At 49.3% G+C, this 17,485-nt stretch overlaps 1 long non-coding RNA gene across 1 annotated transcript; it reads left to right on the top strand.

Annotated features, from left to right (window-relative positions):
• The first annotated feature begins 6,898 nt into the window (after positions 1–6,898).
• Positions 6,899–14,810, top strand: LOC140258297 (uncharacterized). Its single transcript, XR_011905235.1, has 3 exons — positions 6,899–7,116; positions 7,997–8,227; positions 13,203–14,810. It is a non-coding gene; the product is annotated as an uncharacterized lncRNA (long non-coding RNA).
• The last annotated feature ends 2,675 nt before the right edge of the window (positions 14,811–17,485 follow it).

The raw sequence follows: 17,485 nt of genomic DNA, 5'->3' as shown, positions 1-17,485 counted from the left end.
CCTCCCGAAAGGTGAGAGAGCACTTAAGCCACGTTAAAGCCGCATAAAACCTTAAACCCTTAGTGTCACATAAGGACTTAAACGCTTTAATACTGTAGCACATCACAGGACAGAGTTAAAGCAACATAAGCCTCCTTTAGCCTCTGTGGTCCCCGAAGAGCAGTCACAGGACTTCCCAGGGGCTTCTCCTCTGCTGGCCCCACAACACCAGGAGGTGGCCCATGCTTCAGGAGCTGCTGCTCCACAGGGTGCTATGGGAGCAGGAGGGCTAAGGATGAAAGAATGCAGAGGTCTTGGGTGCACCAGGCTGGGATGCTCCGTGAAGGCAGTGGGCAAAGGCCTCTGGAGCTTGGCAAGCTGGGGTGGTTTTCTCTCTTTCTTCTGTTGTGTGAAGAAAGAAGTCTTTCTGGTGCATGAGATGTGTCTGCAAGAGGAAGAGGACTCTGCAAGATCAAGGAAGAGCTTTGTCCATCACTTCGTCCATCACTTTTTCCATGCACCAAGTAACAATGTGACAACGCACAAGGTCAGGAAGAGCCGCCTGACAACAAGCACACCCTATGCAAACACGTACACCCTGATCCACGGGGCTTATCACAGGATATAAAGACACATTTTGTGGAAAACCCTGTTAAGATAGTGGCTGCACATCACTGCTTTAAGCCCCTACAGCAACTTAAACTGGCTATAATGTTAAGCCTTTAGAGTATTTTAAACTGCTTAGATTGCTCAAAAGACCAGCTTAATCTTAAACTGCAGCGCAGCTGCTTAAACAGTTTAAGCTGATCTAAAAGCTTGCAGGAACACAGGGTGCTTGAACTCTGCCCAGCCCTTCTTGTTGACCGAGACACCGTGCCGGCCTTCATGCACACAGGCTGACCTAGAGGCTGCTTTCCTTAATAGACTTTGCAAGGTTTGGAGGAGAAGAAAGGCCCTGTGCTATCTCTGCCCAGCACCTTAGTGTGCTCAGCCTTCCCCTGAGCACCTCCAGGGGGAGGGAGGGCTCCAGGCACTACGTCCTCAATGGTGCTGCACAGCACCATGGGGATCATCGCCTCTGGGGAGCAGCCAGTTCTGTTGGTCTTTGCAATAAGAGTTTTTCAAGGAATGATTCTCCTTAGATTCTCTTCCTTGCTCAGCCCAGCAGCACTGAATGTTGGTCATCACCTTTCTCTAAAAGAAAAATGGCTGGAATATCCATCTTGGCCTGGATGGGGCACTCGTGGGAGTCAGTTTTCCCCCACTAGCAAAAACTGGGAATTAAATGCTTTTTATAAAACTTTAGAGAAAATAATTGATCTCACAGAGACAGTTAACGTCAGTGTGCCTCAGGCTGGGTCCTCTTGCAATGGGCAGGAGTCAGAGCACCGGGGAAGTTCAACCTCCACAAGGACAGCAGAGGATGTTCTGTCCCTGAGCAGGATCCACATCCACAGCAGCTCTTGCTTCACCACCAGGTCAGACCAGCCCTGTGCATCTCACTCCAACTGCACCATTTTTTTTCCCATTCAGATTCCAAACAGGTTTGGTTTTTTTTCCATTAAACTTCTGCTTCCCCAAAGTACCTTCTTTCCATAGCAAAAAAAATATTAACATTTTCTTCAGGAGCAACTGAGTGTGAAAGCATCTCTTGTACCAACCTGGCCTGGCTTCCTTTCTTTGAGCTCTCCTTTTTACCTCCTATGAATGCTCGTGCGATGCCTAGATTTGCTTGGGATAAATGGGTGATATTCTGCTTTGTGACTGCAGTCTGGCTGGGAAACCTGCCCAGGTGTAAGAACAGGTAAATGTAGTGCCCAAAGCACAAATGATGTTGGGCACAGCAGAAGCTTTGCTTAGCAGATGTACTCACTTAATACTGATGATGATCCTCATCTTACATATCAAATCTTCAGCTTTTATTTTGTTGTGATACTCAGGGGGAAAGGGGAAAAAAAGCAAGGCCCTGTTGTACCCCATGGGAGACCGTGGAAATCTTGCATTGTAATTGGAACCTCTAGAACATTTAACTTCATATCCATCTGCTCAAGCTGCAAAGGAATCTGCACCTCCATCTCCAGATGTGTCTCACACGACGTGCAAGCACATAACTCATTTCCATTTTGACACGTTTAGCGCTCCAGGAGTTTAAGGTAAACACGTCTGTTACTTTGTTTTCCTAATGTCTGTTATTTCATTTTCCTAATGCCTGCTACGCCAGGACCACGGAGTTCTGCTCTTCCTGCTGATGCTAACTAATAGGCCTTAATTGTCTTCCAGGGCTTTTGTGCAGTGTTATCTGTTTCCTAATAACTGGCTGGAATAAGCCTTGCAGCACCATGGCACGGTGCTCGCACATCATCTGTTGACACACACACAGAGACGGAGGGGTCACCACCACTAAGAACAATTCTCCAACCTGACAAAGGTTATGAAACGCTGCAGGGCTCTGGGAACACATCCAGACATCCATGTACTCTTGCAAGAGGCTAGAAGACCAGGCTTCTCCCTGCCAACATCCAAAGCTATTTCACAGGGTCTTGCTGAGATACAAAGACCTAAAAATAGGGCTCATGATCAGCAGAGGGGCCTGGAGGTAGTGGAGAAAAAGGCCAGAAGTGTCTCTTGCCCTGATGACAACCTCAACATGGATTAGATCTCAGCATGGCACCCCCCTGGCAGAGCTCATCACTCCCGTCAAACACCTCTGCTTGCACAGAGAGGCCACCCAGCAGCACGCCCTGACACCCAGCACCATACCCCAACACCCAGCACCGTACCCCGACACCCAATGTGGCCCATTGCTGTGCGTGGCCCATTGCTGTGCATGGCCCCAGGGAGCTCCTCCTGGTGCTGGGAACAGCTGGGCTGCGATGAACTTGTTAGTTCACTCTCTCGCTAAGGAATCGTTATCATTTATTGATAGGATGCCTTTGCAAGCCCCAAGGCACTCTTGCAGGCTCACAGGCTGTGCACATATGAATTCAGCTCAGCCGGTGCAGAGAAGCAGTTGCTGCATGCAGAGAGTTACAAAACTGTTCTGGCCGGGATGTACATGAAGCTTTGGCAAAGGCAGCACTGACTGTCCCTCTGCATTTCACACAACGGGTAAACAAAGAACAGGATGGCTCAGATGGAGAGGGTACTGCTCCTCCCTTCATGTATACCAGCCTTTGTTAAATGCAGTATTTTAGCTGAGTGCCGTGGGTCTGCAATGCTGTTTTTTGGATGCTGTCCAGTGCCCTGGCAGGATTTTGACCTGGAAGACACTTGGCTCTGCTCAGACTTTGTTCCAGCACCACGTCCCTAATTGAAGCGTGGGCTGGACTTTACTTGGTAGTGCTGGCAGGAGGAGAGGGCTGCATCACACAGCCTTTGCAGCATTTGCTGCTCAGACAGGAGCTTGCTGGGGGGATGCTGCAGTGACCAGAGGACTGGAGGGAGCTGGCTGCCTCAGCAGGACATCGGAGCCTGCACAGAGGGTCCATGTTTAGAGTAGCCAGTTCCTGACATCTCTGGATGTGTGCCATGACTTGAGTGAGAGCCAAGTCTGAAGCGATCCTTTTTGGAGTCTGTTGCAAAAAGATGAAGTAATTTGTGTGGGGTTTTTTTCAGATGTTTCAGATGCCACAGAGGACTTGGTGAAAATGAACACTAGTCCTACCCCAAGCACCCGCATGGAACACCTCCACCAGTTATGCCAATCTCCTACCCTCAGTATTTTTTTGTGAGCTGCCATGGGCAAAGTGAGAGAAACTCATAACCAGAGTTCCTCAGGTCTCTGCCTCAGGAGCAGAACTGTGGGCTGTGGTGAACTCTGAGCATATATTTTGGCTTTGGAACATCATTGACTCCATGAGTGCTGTTCGGTGAAGAAATACAACACCTCTCCTCCTCATCTCGCCTTGAGTACACTAAAAGATATTCCTGTAGTCACTGATCAGAAATGGAGTGACTCAGTGAGATGCAACATTTCCAATAAATGGGCAATGAAGCAGCTTGAGGTCAAAGCAAAGCTGCTGCTGTTTGCTAATGGAATACTCCAAAGTGCAAATTCATTCTCAAGATCGAAACTTTAAGGTCTCTTCTGCCCACTGAAGGCTCCAGGTTGGAGGTGCCGAAGCTCTCGATGTTTCAGAGATGATGAGGATGTTTGGACAGACTGGAATAGAATCACAGAATAGGTTGAGGCTGGGGGACCTCAGGAGGTCATCTGGTCCTCATGGCACTGGGGCAGGCCAGAAAGAAGTAGAGATGGCACCTCAGATCTCACTGCATCCTGGTGTGTGATGGAGGAGATGGACATGAGCTAACTCATTACCAAGGGCTACAACAAAACACTCCCATGAGGAATGACATCATGTTGGTTTACAGAAACTCTGATTTACCTAGCACTTCAGGAAGAGCTTACTGAAGGGGAAGAGAAAGCAGAGTGCTTATATTTGTTGCAGCCAGCATGCACATCCCATACCCTGAGACACATGCACCTGCCCTGCCATCAGCACACACGGGCCCGCGCATCTCGGCAGCACAGAGACAATGTCTTCCCCTAACTGGGTTAGAGGAGATTGGATTAGCAATTTGTGAGTTAGTAAAAGTCTAAGAATGGAAGATAAAACAAAGTGTGACAGGCTAAGCAGCCCTTGTCACCGGGGATTGATCACGGTGCTAATAGCCAGAGACAGCCGCACATTAATAACACAATAACCCAGCTTTGGATATTGGCACTATCACAACCCTTTAACCTGGTAATAACTCATTGGGAAAATGCTACTGGTGTCCCAGCCAATGTTTCTGCTGCTTGTATCCCCCTCTGCCTGCTGGCATGGTGAAGATGGCAGCAGGACCACCACGGGGCCACCAGCACTGCCATGCCTGCAGACAGATGGCCCACCCCACAGTGGTCCATGCCTTGTTGGGGACATGGCACCAGGGTGTCCTGTGGGGCAGGAGGCACAGTTTGGTGGGTGGAAAGAGGAGCTGGGTGGGTGGAACAAGGGATGGGCAGAATTAAATCCTTTGTGTAGACACACGTTATGGGATGGGGAGAGCTGGGCTGTGTGATGCTGGTGGAGACTGGGAGATGGGGATTGAGATCCAGCTCCGAACGGTGACAGAGACACCAGAATTTGACAGCAAGTAACTTGGGGAATGTTTCTGAATTTCTATTCAAAATATTCTCCATTTTAGTGACACGAACCATTCCCAACCTGCCTGGGAAGCCTTCTGTTGCTACTTCTGGCTGGATGGAAGGGGGAGGGGTTAAAAGAGACGCCGGGGGAGTTGCAAAAATAAAACAGGGTTTTTAAGAAAATAGGAAATGAAATCAGAGCTCGGGCATTTTGAAACATTTAGATCAAAATGTGGGAATAATGCAACAAACCGTAAGTCCTGTCGTAAGGCGGACAGCATTGCCTTGTTTACAGAGAGTTTTCTGACTGCTGTTTGGTGTCATGGAGCACAGAGGGGAGGAGGGATGAAGAAATATCACTGCTGCTCCTCCATCCTCAGCACGAGACATTTCCTTACCTTGGCTGGAGCCGGGCTCTGTGCTGGCACTTACCCAGCACTTGCATCTCTTGGCTGAGCTGCTCAGAGCAATGCTGAGAGCAACCGATTTAAGGGATTCAGAGGTCAGCAAATCCTGCCTGCCAGCTGCAGGAGATGCGGCACGGAGCAACAGCCACAGAGCAGCCCTTCCTTTCCAGCTGGGACTGGGCAAACATCACCACATGTGCCTAAAACCCAAAGCTTCCAGCCCCCAGGTGGGATGCAATCGGGTCTGATTCTTCCACCATCTCTGCAGGATGTTTAAGGTCCTGATGCTGCACCAAGTTGGCCAGGTCCAAGGCTGCTTATGGCTGATCACACCCATAGGCTGTGCACAGCACCCAGTACGTCATCCCTCCAAGCAAAACCAATTTGTGGCCCTGATAGTCCTGAGAGCTGCATAAGTCTATGAAGTCCAGGTGAAGCAGAGGAGATCCATGAAGGTCCTGTGTTACAGTGGTGCTACAACCTCCATATTTCCAGGGATCCTGCAGCCTGTCACTGCTGCCAGGAGCAAGATGGAATAGCACATCCATTCTACCAAGCAGTGAGGCAGAGAAACCCCTCATTATTACAAAATGCACTGGTTCATCAGTATAACATGCACTGTGCCTGCTGCCCATCAATGGCTGAGGCTTCAGTTCAAGCTCTTCTTTGGAGCCATGACCACACAGGTACACAGAACCATTTAGGTTGGAAAAGTCTACTGTGATCACCAAGTCCACCAGCACCATGCCCACTAGACCATGTCACTCAGAGTCATTCCCTGCCAGCAGTGTGGCCTGAGAGCATGGAAAACAGAACTGGGGGTTACCTATGGGTCCGGTACCATGGCTTTGTCCTAAGGGATTCCAATCTCCTCCCATTCCAGGCTAGGAGAAAGGTAATTTTCCTTCCTTCCCAATGGGCTGTGCCCCCGTGGTGCTTCTTCCCAGCTCTGCAAGACAGAAGCCAGATCTAAATAAATAAATATAAAATACATAGAAAAGCAATTGAGCTTTGAAGGATCCCTGACTAATTAATTTTGGAGGCCAGGATCAGCCAGCCTTGCCTTCAATTACTCTGACCAAAAATAAAGACCTCCTTGAGACTTGCTGCCAAACGAGGGGCATTTCCACCCACAGCCCAGATTAAGGGAGAGAGGGGGGAAGATACTACCCAGCCATCCCCTTGTTTTTTTCCCCAAAGGTGCCCCCAGCGAGAGGAGTTTTGCTGCAGTGCAGCTCTGATGCATGCGAGGGACATGCATCGACAGTGAAAAAGGGAGGGCTCAGCTTGTTTGGCTTAATTAGAATAATGAAGCTGTGAGCCTAATAGGAGGAGGTTGGGAGTGCTGAGGCTGTAATTGGCAGAGATTGGGAAGCGTGAGGCTGTCGGCTGGCAGCCATATGGAAGCAGCAAAGTGAGGGTAGTGAGTGACAGCCCGAACCTGTGGCGCACTCATTAATTCCAACAGCAGAACCGTGATTGATGTGTCAGCTCCCTGCTGCTCCACGATTCGGGCGGCTGGTTCCACCTTACGTCTGCTGCTACTGCTGCAATCCCAGCTGCAGAAGGGGAGAAGAGGAGGAAAGAGCACGGAGGAGGGTGAGAGCTGTAGGAGAAGCAGGGAAGGATGCAGGGGAAGGTGGATGGATGAAAGGATGGATGGCAGGAAAAGGAAAAGGAAAAGGGAAAGGGAAATGGAAAGGGAAAGGGAAAGGGAAAGGGAAAAGGGAGGAAAGAGGGATGGATGGAAGGAGGAAAGGATGGAAAGGAGAAATGGATGGAAGGATGGGCAGATGGAAGGAAGGATGGATGGATCTTCTAGCATAGATGCTATTACCTGCAAATACCTGAATTTGAAACAGGAGAGGCTCACCATCTTTCCCAACCTACAGTGGACAAGAGCAGCCCTTACAAAATGCCTACAAAGAATCTATGCACTGCTCAGACTCCATTTCTGTTATTACTGCAGAGCTTCCACCGTGCTTCTGGCAGGGCCATGGCATCATCAGGCCTCAGTGTGAAAATGTGTATAAGGAGCAGTGTCCACATGCATCCCACATGGCACACTCCTTGAGAAGGCTCTTCTGCCTGAGCATGCAGGGTAGAGAGGAGAGCCTGCCTCTCTCTGGGAGGGAGCAGAGCTTCTCAGAGGAAGATGTTTGCAGGATACAGACCATGGCAGTACACAGCAAAACTGGGGAGCATGGATAGAAATGCTTGGAGCACACCAGAATCAGGTTCCTGGTCTGCAAACACTGGGCACTGGGAAGGGACTGGGCAGTGTCAGCTGAAGCAATTACCAGCTGTGAGCAGAAGATAGCTGTATATAAACCCTATTTAATTTCTATTCTGTCTGGCCCTGTTATTTTGAATCTTTTCCATTGACAAAAAGCAAAAAAGAAAAAAGAAAAAAAAGTAATTATTGTAGTTTTCCAAAAGCCAGCTTCAGTAGTTTAATTATCCTTTTACCTCTCTTTAGGGAAGGGAAAATGCCTGGGCAGATCCACCTCAGTGCTGTGGCTGTCTTGGCACAGCCCCCAGGCAGCTTTCCCTCCTGGAGGCAGTCATGGCCATGGGATGTTGTGAGATATGAGGCGAGGAGAGCACCAGCTGTGTCACCACGATCTGAGGTTTCATCCATCGTTGTCTGCCGGTGTGAATCAAGACTTCTCATCCCTCCTCCTGAGGAGAGCAGCTACCCATGAAGCAGGTAGGAGAACAGGGGATGAACTGCCAGGATGACAACTCATTTGGGTAAGGCTATCAAGCTTCATTTGCTTCGCCTTGTTGCCTTTGTGAAGGAGCACGCAAACTGAAGGATTACCTTGAGGAAAACAAGACTTCAGCTTTACTCACTCCACACATTCCCATTGTCCTCAGTAGGGGAAGCCAAGGCAGTTCCCCACTGTGTGGTTGCCCCCTATGTGCTGCAAGGCTAAGGAGGAAAACGGGTTGCCTTCCCTCTGGGCTGCCCCACTCTTAGCAGATGACCATCCCACTAATTCAAGGAAGCCAGAAAAGCAAGAGAGAGAAGGAAAATCGATTTTGATTGTAGAGTTCCCTCCTTGTAATTCCATACAGCCGGGGTGGCCGGAAGCTTTGTACCCAGTGCTGTATTGGTGGTGTATTGGTGGCTGTCTGGTGGGTATTCATTTGTACGATGAAGACCATTAGTTAAAGTATCTCAGAATAGCTCTCGTTTGCTGACTGCATGGTGAGGAGGAGGTTTCTGAGCAACCGGTACCTCCTACACAGTGATCATGGCAGATCCTGGGAGTGGGACGAGGCTTTTGCTCATGATGGAGCCGAGGAGTGCTTCACACATCTCTGTCTGGGTCCCTTCCTAGTGCTCTGTCATGGCTGATGTCCAGGTAGTAGGGCCATGTGTGAGCTGCAGGACAGGTCTTCTATAGCTCCCTCTGCATGTGAGAGGTGCCAGGCTGTCCCTGCTGCAGGACAGCCATAAAACCAATTGGCAAGGCAGCAAGCTCCTGGGAGTCTGGGTTAAGCAAGCAGTTGAGCAATCAGTTTGCTCTTCAACAAGGTTTCCTACCATCCAGCTGCCACACATCTCCTAACTGGAAAAACAGACTGTTGCAGGCTGTTCTCATCCCTGTTCTCGCAGCCATGCCTGTAATTTGCTCTGCAAGACAGCATTGACCTCGTTGCCTTTGGACTGATCACCACTGCAAAAGATGTCTAGCATCCAAACCAGCCTGTGGCTGCCCCATCCCTGGGGCTGTTCAAGGCCAGGTTGGATGGGACATTGGGTAGCTTGATCTACTGCCTTATTTAGAGATTGGCACTAGACGATCTTTGAGGTCCCTTCCAAGCCAAGCCATTCTATGATTCTTTGAACAAAACACTGCAACTCTGTCTGATATTTATTCCTTGCTTCTTTCCCTGGTAATCCATTGCTTCACTCTATCTTCAAAGCATCCCATGCCAGAGCTGTCACAGGCCGTAAGTGCTGCCCAGCAGCAGATGGCTCACACACCCTGCAGAAAAGCTGCTCTAGGGACTTCTACACTCAGTTGTTCAGAGGTGAAAGGTGGATGTGCCATGACACAGCCACAGTGCTCTGAGAGAAGAAGAGTCCATGGTTGGCCCAGGAGCTTAATGAGAGCTGCCAGGATAGGACCACAAATCCCCATCCAACCTTCAGAGCAACACTTCTGCACAAAGAAGGTTTTGAGCAGCTATCCACACCCCATGAGGCCTTTCCCAACCATTCCTCAGGACACAGCTTCTCCAGGTACTGCCATCACCTCTTTCACTGGCAAAGCTTTAAAGGCACTCTGTCCTCATCCTGGGGGGGGTGGTTGACCACACTCCATTTTGCCAAAGGGTTTCTGTCACATGCATTGCTCCTTTTGGGGAACAGATTAACACAGTGATGCATTTGGCCATGGGTGCAAGCTCTTGGGCTGCATGGGTTTCATGACTGGGAACTGGAGCTGATTTGGTTGCAAACAAGCCCTGTGATGTGGATCTGCTCCTTAATCACATCAGGCTCCTCAGGTTTCCACCGTGAATACTCATAAGTTCAAAATTCACGTCTGAAACACATGCTGCTGCATCTTTGTGTAGAAAACATTCCTGTTGGCAAGCTCTGCAGGAATGCTTATAAAGAACAAATATCAAAGTGTGACAACCACGGCTGATTACAAATAGCAGGAACATTTGCAGAGAGCTGCTCTGCAGAGCCGGCCCTGCACGGGGCTCCTCCGGCTGCTGGCAGCACAGAGCTTGGGCTGCCTCTAGGGACGGTCGCTCCGGGTGCTGCTGCCCACTGCAAGGAGCTGCTCTGAGCCACCAAAGGCAGGAAAAAAATGGTGTGAAAGGTAGAAGGAGGGCGGCAGAAATGGACCGGAGAGAAATAGAGGCCAGGAAATGAATGCTGAAAGCAGAAGCGATATTAGCTGGGAAAGGAGAAAAATTCAGCTCCTCCCGCAGCCTGCACAAAAGCAGGATGATGGACGTGCAGGAGTTATTCTTGTGCTGCCTTTTTAAAGCAATAACGAGGAGCCGGTTAAGAAAGCTCATGTCAGTGCTGCAGAACACGCCGTCCCACTCCAGGACAACAAATTCCACTTCAAAACACCACAAAAAAACGTTCCTCCGAGCAAACAAAAGCCCTTATTGTGATATTTCTGGGAGCTCATTTGCATGCAGGCTGATAATATCATCGCAGTGTATGTTGCCATGGGCATTTCCTCTGCACCCATGTCAGTGTATCGGCGATAAGCGCGGCCTTCCTGGTGTCAGACTGCCCGATGCTCCATGGATTGTATAGGGATTGTGAATTTCTTGCTGGATGTGACCGACATAGTGGTGCTCCGGTAATAGCAGCACCGCCTGCTAGCAGTTAGTGTGCTCAGATATTAAATAAATGTTCATGGACAATTTTCAGGGTACGTATTGTACCATCTGTCATAGCAGCACTGCTAGGCTTTAATTATGGTTTATATTCTGTCTTCAAGCACCTGGATCGTTGTGGTAGGTTTTTTTTGTTGTTTTTTTTTTCCATCCTGTTATTCCTGATGGTCTGCTAAATAGTGCCTCGTTCCTGCTTGCTGCTATTCCCTTTGAGCAGGTGGAACAGCCATATAAATAGAAAGGTGTCAGAAGGTGTGCGATACGTGAGGACATCTCTTGCTCCGACACTACCATATGTCTGAGCCAATCCCATGACCGCTTCTAGATTTATCCCTGGAATATTTTGCTTGGGCTAAACGACTTGCTGAGATAAGACAGATCCCAGCAGGAAGATGGAGGTCCCGATGTGTGAGAAACTCAGCCCCGGTCCTGGCCCCGGTGAGCACAGCCAGGCACAAAGCAGCTTGCTTGCTGTCTCCCTCAAAACCTGGGTATTTCAGCCCAATTTGCACTTGTCAGCTCAGCCATGAGGCAGCATGAACTGTAGGTTTGCAGCTCCGTGATAAAAGTCACTGCCCGTGGGATGTGAGCATCGAGGGATGGCTCCAAAATAATCACTAGGTTACGGGGAAGGAGGGCTGCAAGCCACACTAAAACCATTGGTGGAGTGAAGATGTGCTTGGTCAGCGAGCTGTGATGCTGATACAGCAGGGCAGGATGCACAGTGGAGACGGGTGGGACTGTGTCACCCTCTGGGGCTTGTCCAGTGACAAAGCGGCACTCTGAGTGTTGGCAGACTATGGGCAGCACCCTTCGTGGCTCACCAAGTGAAGCTGCCATCTCACGACGCCCACCGAACAATTTTTAGCACGGCATAAAACTGCCCCTCAGCCCAGTTTGCCCAATGAGAAAGCATGCATGAAACAATAAGGGCACAGACCCAAAAGAGGTGGGGAAAATCCAGGCTGCCAGATATACTCGCATCCATGATATGGCACTTCCAATGAGTAATCACTTGCCAATACATATGGTGTTTTTGTAGATGTGAAATGTCATGGAACATAACGTACTGATATGTTTAAAAATAAATTGCTGGGCTAGCTTAAAAAATAAATGACTGAAGTGATGGGAGCTACGGTGCATTTTGCTGCGGATTAATTTTGTCATTCGGTTTGGGTAAAGCTTGATTCAGGTGTCAAACTCACTATTGACTTAATAAACAGGTTTTTTTTTCCCCCTGGCTCTCTGAGGAGTGTTGGGGATCGAGGTCAGTCTCTTAATTAATTTATGTAAATTGCTGTTTTCTTCTCCTCCGTTTAAATGTTAGTGATACCTGTCTTATCTCCTCAGAGCTAATTGAACAGCAACAAACACGGAACCGAAAGCAGAGCTTCGAGAAATCACATGGAGGTGTGGTGGGTTCACACCAGCGTGAGCTCAGCTCCACCCCGCTGCTCACTTAACGCATCAGGGGAGAAAATGTGGTGGAAAAAGGCTGAAGCTGAGATAAGGAGAGGGAGATCGCCAACCAAATACCATCACAGGCAAAGCAGACTCAGCATAGGGGAGCACGGCCAGCATAGCTCACAGCTCATCCCTGGCCATTGGTTTGGGTCCATTTGGAGCAGGCTGAAGCTGGCTTTGATCTGGTGTGGGGCAGCTCCTGGTCTCCCCTCCCCAGCTCCCCTTTTCCATTTCCTCCCAAGATCTCCTAACTCCATGCTTTTCTCCTTGAGCGGCTCTGCACACCCGGTGTGATTCCTCCAGCCACACAGCTCTGCACCAGGCCACCACTGAGGGCTGTGAGCAGTCTTGCCAAGATAGCAAATCCCAGCACCATTTACATATGCTTTTTGTTTTCTTTTTCTTTTTTTTTGTCTTTCAGAACCGCAGTGAACACAGTCTCCTCAAGTTTTACTCTTCCAACAATGCCAAACTTAGAAGACTTGCTATTTTTGATGTCTTAAGTCCTTCTTACAGGCAGTCTCAGCTCCCCAGCTTGGTAGGAGTAGGCATGGGCAGCACCGATGAGCAAGGAAACCCCATTTTGTAATAGGAATAACAAAAATGTGATGTTTCCCGTCCAGATATACAGCAAAGGAACCCTCCTCCGCCTGGAGGCACTCGAGGAAGAGCTTAGGAATGAAACTGAAAGGGTGATGCAGAACAGGGAGATATGGGATGTGCAGCTCCTCGGTGGTGAAGGTTGGGTTGCTGAGCAGGGCAGGGAGACCCAGAGATGGCACTGAGGGGTTTCACCTGTGCCCACTGAAACAATGAGGCTAATAATACAATTAATATTGCAGATAATGGAGCAAGCCCCTGGGCAGAAGCATGGGAAGAGCCTGGTTTCCTGAGGAAGATAACAGCAGCAATAATCAGCAAATAGCAAGTATTTCCACGAGGTCTGGGAGATTATTAATCTCAGTTTCTTTTGGATCTTCGTCACTGTCTAAAATAAGAAGAAGAAGAAGAAGAAGAAGAAGAAGAAGAAGAAGAAGATAAAATCAGGTTTGGACAGGAAATGGCAGGTTCAGCAAGAAACCACAAACAGACTTTAAAACCAAATTTTAGGTTGCTTGTTGGCTTTGTGGAGCTGCTTTCTTTGTGAGAACCTGAACACCCCCGGTTATTTCCCGAAGGCCTTCATTCCACTTATTTATTTAGCAATCTATTCATTTATTGATCCATCTAAGAGAACTTAAAGTTTGAAGATTTGGCCAGGGCTTGGACTCAACGCTCCTCGTGCATCCTTTCAGCTCAGGATATTCGGTGACTCTATGAGCTGTGTGCTGGGCTCTGCTGATAACCGCTGGCACTCCAGCTCCCAGCTGCTCCGGGACACCTCTCGGTCTCCAGCTGAGCCCACGGCAACTGCTTCTTGGAGGTGGCTCCTGCGGAAGCAAATTCGGTGCTGCAGCAAAGTGTGAGACCGTGGGAGGCGTCTGCGCTCGCCCGGGCTCCTCCGCGGCTGGCGGCGAGCCGCTCCGCGCCAGCCTGGCAGCCAGCTGCCACCGTCCGTATGGCTCTGCCCACATGCATCCCCTCTGCAGCGATTTCCCAATGTGCAATATCAACATTGCAGGAGCGCAGGATTTTTGCATGTAATTATCCCAAGGTTTATTTGAATAAAAAAGGCGGGGGGGAGGCGAGGAAAAGCCCTCCCGTATCTTGCAGATCATGCAAAGTCTAGCAGCTCTGCTAGCAGAGCTGGGAAGAGCCTGTAGACAGCGAAGAGCCCAGACACAGCCATATCTGTATTTGCTTTGAAGTGTGCTGCTAAAACATGTTGCCATCGAGATCCTAAGCCCCACATTTTAAAATATTCATTGCCACAGCCCAGATTCTCTCCCAAGCAGCAGAAATCCAGGCAGAGACAAGAATCTATCTGGCATCCCCTGGTGGCTTCCTCTCTCCCTGCGGCGATGGGAGACAAGTAGCAAAACAATCCCAGATCTTCCTTGGCCATGGCCAGGTCAAGAAGAGTGGTTGTGTCTTGGGTCTCCGTGGCAGGGAGTGCTGGGGTAAGGAAACCACAGTGAGAAATTTGTTGTAATATTCATAGAGCCATAAGAGCTGTGATGAGGAGCCTTGGGCAGGATCCTTGGTGGGCTCCTGCAGTGATACCCCTTGGGAACATCTGGGCACATCTGGTGATGTCTAAGCAGGGTTTGGGATGTGCATGGCACCCAGGAGCACGAACATGGGTGGACTCTGTGCAGAACGTGGGGTGACCGTGGCTGCCTCAGGGGAGCTTCATTTGAGCTGAGGATGCTGACCCCAAGTATGCGAGCACTCTGCTGCATGGATGGGGCAGAGGAGCCCCAGGGGCTCAAACAGAGCCTTCAAATAGCAAAGTGTACCTGCAGCCACACCATCATTTCTAAGTGTCACTGTTAAAGGAGTCCGGGTGCTCTTCAGGCATGGAGCATTTGTCTCTGGTTATTGTCCTGGCAATTTGCATAATGGATTAGGACAGATTAGCCCAGTATTCAGAGTCACTGGGTTGCTTTGCATGTACCATGGGCAAAGGATTCAGGCTGTAAAAGGGATGATCTAATAACAAGTATAATTGCTGTTTTATAGACTGTGAGTATTGCCATGGCAGTGGCTCCCTAACTCTACAGTGAGGCCATTGTGTGGACATAAAACCACCAGCACTGAGTGGATCTTGGTGCAACAGCAGCCTGGCCGTCCTTGTGCTGGCTCAAATGCACACCAGGAGCTGCACACCTCTGCTGTGAGCTGCCAGCAGCAAATGCATCGATGCAATCCATGTAGGACATGAGGCCAAGCACCAGGAGATAAATACAGACCCCTCAGTGCAAACATTCCTGCTTTCTGCTGCTACAGGGCAGTGATGCTGGGGATAAACTGAGGCAGCACCACAAGAAGACACCTTGGGCTATAAGGAGCTTTCTCTTACAAGACTCCATCCCACTGCTTTCCTCCCCAATTCACTTGGTATTAACATTCAGGGGGGCAAGAGTTAATATATCTCAGGTGCTCTGTGCTGCTCTGAAGCAAGCCGGCCCCACGCAGCGCACATTACAAAGCTTCTTAGAAAAGGAGAGCCTGGTGATTGCAACAGCACTTTTCAATCATTCGTCATTTTGCAAAGGGGCAGCTTCTATAGGTGCTTCATTTCCTATACATTCGTAATGTTTTAAGACTAAAAATAGCAAAGAATTTGAGGTGTGAGGACCGTGCTTCCACAGATACTCTGTGTTTTCCCTGCATTGCTTGCCCACCCCCCGAGCCCTCCTGCATGGCAGGGTTCTGCTCAGACTCTCTGCCTGCACATTTCCGTGCGAGCCGTGCCGGAGCTGAGGGACACGAGGAATTCACATCCTGCAACTTTCAGCCTCTTATTTCAGAATTAATTTTGCAAGCTCCTCCTCGGACTGAGCTCTCTGCGGGCTCAGGCATAACAGGGCCAGTGAGAGGGGAAAGTCATGTTGCTGGTTAAATCTCCAAAGCAAAAATAATCCATTTTAATGAAGGTTCACAATCTGCAATGAATGTGAAACAATGTTGTCAGCTAAGCTGTTGCATTATTCACTTTTATTTGTACAAGGTCCTTCCATTAATATTTGACTACAAGAGAATGCAATTAAAAATTTTCTACTTGAATAAACCCCTCACCACTGTGTTAGTTAAAGGATAAAAACCTTTTAGGCCGCTGTAGCAGAGAATTTAGCACAGTGGTTCTGTGCACGTGGGTCACACGGCGCTCCTCCAGCTTCCCGCACCCCAGATTCTGTTCTCAGTCTTCTGTTCAGCTCTCAGCCCACCTTCCCCTCTGCTCTGACATTCTGAGCATCCCAAAGCAATTGTTTCCTCCTGAGCAGAGATAAAACAAGCGGGGATGCCGTGGGTATGTGGGCAGATGGGAAGCGCTCACAAGCTCACAATTCCCAGCAATTTCACCTAAATAATAATGTGGTTATCCTGGGTTGAGATGGATCCCAGCCTTTGCATTCATGTGCATGGGGTGTTCAGTGGCAGAGAGCTGATTTATTATTTAAATTTCTGCATGCATGGATGGGCTCTGAATCAGCTGTAACCACCCAGGGAGGGAAAAACACTCCTGCCAGGATTCTGGAAGACAACTCGGAGAAGGCACGAAGTCAGCAAACAAACCACTCACAAAAGGAGAGATGTTGAGAGACAGGGGAAGAAGGGTGATACACAAAGCACGGGGTGGCATAGTGAAATATGGAGTGTATCTGAGAACAAAGGGTATTGGGTGAAAATAGAGTTCAGGTGGTACAGACGTGCACGCAGTCAGGTAGCTGCAGTGCAGCTGGGACCATCTGCAGGCTCCCCAGGGTACCCACATCCCATGGATGCAATGGGGAATCAGGGAATCAACGTGGGGAGGCCGAGGAATCCCTTCTGCAGCTCCCCTCCCTCAGATTGCACAGCCACACATAGAGTGAACTTCGGACCTCCAATGCTCTGTGCTTCAGCCCTTCCCTGATACAATGGGGATTAAGAAGCACATTCATCTCAGAGTGTTGTGAAAAATCAGTCCATTAGTTTGCGTCCCATTAATGTTATCTAGGCCAAGGAGATGAATAATTCTGTCCCCAGAAGAAGATTTGTATAGTGAGAGGCGTACAAGACGGGAGCAAACCAAACAACGAAGCTGGAGCGCAATGGTGACGGATGGCTCGTCAGGGGGATGCCATTCATCCCATCCAGGCATGCCTTCCAGCACAGCATGTTTGTAAGCAGGGGCTGCGTGATGCCAAGCGTTGCAAACCGCCCTAATTGTGATATGTCCCACCTTGCTGTGATCGATTTGCAAACCATGTATTGCTTTCTTTCTTTTTTTTTTTTTTATGTCTATTTTCTTGTGTAATAAATTCCAGAGTTCTAATCCTCAGTAAGCACTTGGGTTAATCCAGCAGAGGGAGTGGTTCTGGATGCTGCTGAGGGAGCTTTGCTTCTCATACAGCTCCATTGGTACAGCCAAGTGCCAATGAGTCCCAGGCCACTAGACTTCAACTCTTGGAGGAGACGTGTTCATCCGTGTGCTCACTACATCCTGCAGTGTTCTGTAGGCAGGAAGGACTTGGGTTGA

This window comes from Excalfactoria chinensis, chromosome 13, assembly GCF_039878825.1.
Source record: "Excalfactoria chinensis isolate bCotChi1 chromosome 13, bCotChi1.hap2, whole genome shotgun sequence".
In the NCBI taxonomy this organism is placed as follows: Eukaryota; Metazoa; Chordata; class Aves; order Galliformes; family Phasianidae; genus Excalfactoria; species Excalfactoria chinensis.
Note: the sequence above shows the minus strand (reverse complement) of the source record. Positions and strands in the feature narration are given on the sequence as shown.